Source organism: Oncorhynchus mykiss, chromosome 18 (genome assembly GCF_057628025.1).
Source record: "Oncorhynchus mykiss isolate SJ-2025 chromosome 18, ASM5762802v1, whole genome shotgun sequence".
In the NCBI taxonomy this organism is placed as follows: domain Eukaryota; kingdom Metazoa; phylum Chordata; class Actinopteri; order Salmoniformes; family Salmonidae; genus Oncorhynchus; species Oncorhynchus mykiss.
The window spans coordinates 30,054,095-30,058,902 of record NC_143039.1 but is presented as its reverse complement, the minus strand read 5'-3'; the positions used below and the strand labels follow the sequence as shown (position 1 = coordinate 30,058,902).

At 41.8% G+C, this 4,808-nt stretch overlaps 1 non-coding gene across 1 annotated transcript; it reads right to left on the bottom strand.

The window, feature by feature from the left end:
* Window positions 1-1,171: 1,171 nt before the first annotated feature.
* trnaa-ggc (transfer RNA alanine (anticodon GGC)) lies at window positions 1,172-1,240 on the bottom strand. Its single transcript has one exon. It is a non-coding gene; the product is annotated as a tRNA-Ala (tRNA).
* Between the last annotated feature and the right edge of the window lie 3,568 nt (window positions 1,241-4,808).

Here is a 4,808-nt window from a genome sequence, read left to right as displayed (position 1 = left end):
GTATAAAACAAAGTAATTGCCTGCAGCACAGTTCAGAAGCTGCAGCTCCGGCTGACGCAGTTCTGGCTGGGCCCAGTCAATCCTTATTCATCACAGTAACACAGTTGCTGCTCTGAGGATGAGGGTTTAAACACGACCTGTTGACAACACAATGTGTGTGTGTGTGTGTGTGTGTGGCAGGTGAACCGTGCTGCCATCCAACTCCTTCCTCCTGATATTCATCTATCTCTCAACCATTTATAATTCAAAATGAGGAAGCCAGGGATTTTTGGGGCACTTCGAGAGGGGAGTATTTTTTTCCCCTGCACCACACAGCAGCAGCAGACGCTGATCGCTCCACTCGGTCTGATCAAAGCGAGAGGAAGTGTTATCGTGCCAGTGTTTGACACCCTCCACGCTTACTGCTGACAGAGAGAGGGGAAGGACTAATTAATACAGAATTCACTATAGTTCTGCGGGGAGTCAAGTATCTAGATTGGCTCTGATTGTGGGCTAAGGGGAGGGGGGGGGGGCTCTAGCACCGACTCCCTCAGACCTAGCGTGCGTCTCAAATGGCACCCTATTTGCTATGTATAGCACTACTTTTGACCCAGGCCCAAAGGGTTCTGGTCAGAAGTAGTGCACTATAGGCAATAGGTTGCCATTTGGGACTTAGCCCATGTCATCATCACCCACTCCATTACTGTCAAACTTCCAGCTTGTAGATACTATGAAGAGGGGCCAAAGAGCATTAGTTAATGAGTGTGTTCAGGCGGTTTGGGGGAACATTTAGGGCATTGGGAGGAGGCATGCATGTCTGGGATTTCATAGATCTGCCCTGGCGTTAATCGGTTGGAAAAATGCATTCCGGAGAGAGAAAGGTAAATGTTGTACTCTTCCAAGTCTTTTTATTGTTTTTGATGCAACTAAGGGCTAACCACAAATGCCATTTCGTTTGGCTGTATGTCATCAAGAGTGCATGAGGTCAATGCATTATTTCTGCAGAAAACCTATTTTAATGAAGCAATCATTAGTTCACCAGTACTTGGACACCCATTCTCTGTAGACATTGATGTATCCAACATACGTGTTCTTTGACTCCATAGACCCTTTCAGAACAGGGAATTATTTATTTTCGTACATACTGTTATTCAGAGCAACTTATAGTAGTGAGTACATACATTTTCATACCGGTTGCCTGTGGGAATCGATCCCACAACCCTGGCGTTGCCAGCGCCATGCTCTACCAACTGAGCTACACAGTGCACAGAAGCATACAGAAATAAGCAACATATCGAAGATAATTAGTAGCTGTCTGACTCGCGTAAAGTGTCAAAATGTTTGTAGCTTTCCAATGATTTGACTGCAGGCAACGCGCTATTTGATTCAATAGATTGCTATAGTTGTCATTTATGAAGGATGCAGTACTCTGGCTTCTACAGACCAATCGACCTAGCAGAATATAAAGAAAAGAAAAGCTCAGTGGAGGTTATGTACTGTATGATGATATTTTTTCATCAAGGCTTCTGTCACTGTACACACTGTCTGTGTTTGTGGGCATATACAGTGCAATGAATAGTGAAAACACACTGTATGTAAATGCAAGAATCCACCCACGGATGGACGCATGAATGCACATGCTCACACTCCTCCATGTCACATGTTGTAGCAAACCATGGTTATCAAGGTGAATCTCAGATCTTAGCTTAGCTGATTGAACCACTGTCAAAGTGACCAGGACATTAATATGTCCAGAACTCTCACACTCACAGCCAGGAAACACACAACTATGCTCTATTAAACACACCAAACGACCATGTCTCATAGCCTCTATTAGGCCAAAGTGGCTCGTGTCTCCAGTTGCCACAACAACCGGTTCAAAGATTATCTGACAAGTGAAAAAGGAAAGATAATAGGACAAATTCCATACGCCAGGCCAACTACTGCTTAACAAATCCATCACACTGGGGACTCCCGTGGGACCTGAGCCTCACACTGTGTGTTGAATGACTGACTGGAAATCAATGGTGGCTGTGTGTTCACAGGGGTGGTATGTGGTGGTGTGGAGACCACCAGGGACGGGTTGGTGTGTTGACGTGACCTGTTTCCACCTTACCTGGTTGCACCAAAATGATCCCACGACTCGGAATGACTCGGCTCTTTCTTTGCTACCAGCGCAGTAGACACAAGTCAGGTCTTGGCCTCTGACGGTAGACTCATTTAGCAAATCTACGAAAGGTTGATAAGATCCGTTAAATTGTTGAACGCATCCAGATTACCAGTGTGCTGGATTTCTTCCTCTTACTGAGCAATCTACCGCTGCATCAAATGTGGATTGTGTGGACACGGTGTATACTGGTGTAGTCAGTGCTACAATTGCAGGTAGAGGATGAATAGTAGAGGTAGAGGATGAAAGTGGAGTTAAGGTGTCCTTGGAATTATTTATTACACACAATGTCAGTGATGGGCTTCCACAGAAAGAACAGGCTGTTCCTCTCTATACTGTGCAACGTCTGGGTCAAAACACTCCAGAACAGTCTACTCAGAAACTCTATTTCATGTCTCATTCTAGCTTCTCTGACCCGCATTTCATTTATCTCCAGATGTCTCTTCAAAGGGAATATACTTTTATTGTTGGAATGTGCGCAGAATCTTCTGGTAAGAGGGCACATCTGAAAACATGTCGATTTTTTTTTTCCATTTTTCAATCATGTTGATTTTTATTTTCCAATAACTCCCAGTGTGGCTTTCATCGTATGACAAATTATTAGAAAATGTAGTAATATAATCTTTGATAATCTTTTAGTAATATAATCTTTTGGTAATCTTTTAGTAATCTAATATTTGATAATATTTTAATCTGATTATTACATGATTTGCCCTCTTTATCAGATTAAAAAAAAGGGTTTATCTCAGCAACATCAGCACTGTGCATCATTGAAAACAGAGCCATGAGAAACCTCACCATTTAGTGAAAACATTTCAAACCCTTTGCCTCTGTGTGCCATGTGTGGTACCTCCCGGTTATGTCACACACGACCTTGTAAAAATGATACTGCCAGTGGCAAATTTTCACCTAACTCTACACTCCCCATTTTCCTGCTACAGAATCTCATCTTATTCCTCCCACCCAATGTGTTATCATTGCAATGCCGTAAAGGCATCAGTTACTTGGCTTTTCCAAGTGACCGAATTTCAATTAACGACCTGAAATAACAAGTTTAGTTCCTGTGTTTACATGAAGCTCATGGGTTTGGGAGAGGGATTTCATGCTTTTTTGTGCATCAGAATCATCACGAAGGATAGGCTGGATAGCAAATACAGAGCACATGGCCATTTAAAAAAATAAAAAACAAAATAATGACATACAAATTAACACTACGTGATGTCACAGTAACACTACAATGGATTCAAAAGGGAAGACATTTTGAAAAATGGTTTAGAATGACATATCAATTGATTTTTTATTAAAATAATGACACTATGTTCTGGCAGAACTCGAATGAATATGCAATCCAAACAATAAGATCTTTCAAGCCATAATATTATTAGTGAGGGTATTGATGTGATAGTGTCATGTTCATGTCACCACACTTACATCACTGCTACTGGGTGCCGTTAAGATAATTGAACTACACTTTTGTTCACTTTTCCCTCTTTACACTATATATACCAGCCACTCGCTGTTACAAGTTCACACGCCAACGAAGAGGTCTGCTCTCCGAAAACCTACTTTCACGGAACCCAAACCGGCTGTGCGTGTGTGCCATCGTGCATAAATGTATTTTGTCCCCCCACACCAAACGCGATCACGACACGCAGGTTAAAATATCAAAACAAACTCTGAACCAATTATATTAATTTGGGGACAGGTTGAAAAGCATTAAACATTTATGGCAATTTAGCTAGTTAGCTTGCATTTGCTAGCTAATTTGTCCTATTTAGCTAGCTTGCTGTTTCTAGCTTATTTGTCCTGGGATATAAACATTAGGTTGTTATTTTACCTGAAATGCACAAGGTCCTCTACTCCAACAATTAATCCACACATAAAAACGGTCAACCAAATCGTTTCTGGTCATCTCTCCTCCTTCCAGGCTTTTTCATCGTTTAACTTATATGGTGATTGGCATCTAAACTTTTATAGTATTACCACGACAACCGGCAACAGTTAATCTTTCAATCATCCACATGGGTATAACCTATGGGGAGATGGCAAGTGGGTACCTGCTTCTATAAACCAATGAGGAGATGCAGGAAAGGCAGGACTTGCAGCACGATCTGCGTCAGAAATAGGAATGACTTCTATTTTAGCCCTTGGCAACGCAGACGCTCGTTGACGCATGTGAGTAGTCTGGGTGCAATAATTGAATAACATAGATTCCTAAATTTATTTTGCAACTCTCGCGGACGCGACCCGAGCTGTGTAGTCAGGGTATTACTTTTGCCATTCAAAGTGATAGAAAGACCCCAGAAAGAACGTTCTGATTACAGCCATTCATCTCTATGGAGGGTTTCAAACAGAGGCGTTGTTCCTATAGGGGCTCAATGGACCGTGCCCCCTCAGATTTGTCCTATTTAAAAAAAAATCTTATGTTAAATTAACTTCATTTTTAAGCCCACGTTTTATCATCATTATTCATTTAAAAAGAAATCTGTCAGCTGTATTTTGAGGAGGGGGGCACACTTCTCCCGACCCCCCTCTATCCTCACTTATCTCTTGCCACCTCTAAAATAATGGTGTCAAATATGCAAGTTGGGTTCTACGTTTTTTCTTTTAGCTGCCTTGATGCCCACCAGCACAAAAAGCTAAACAAAAACAACAACAACAA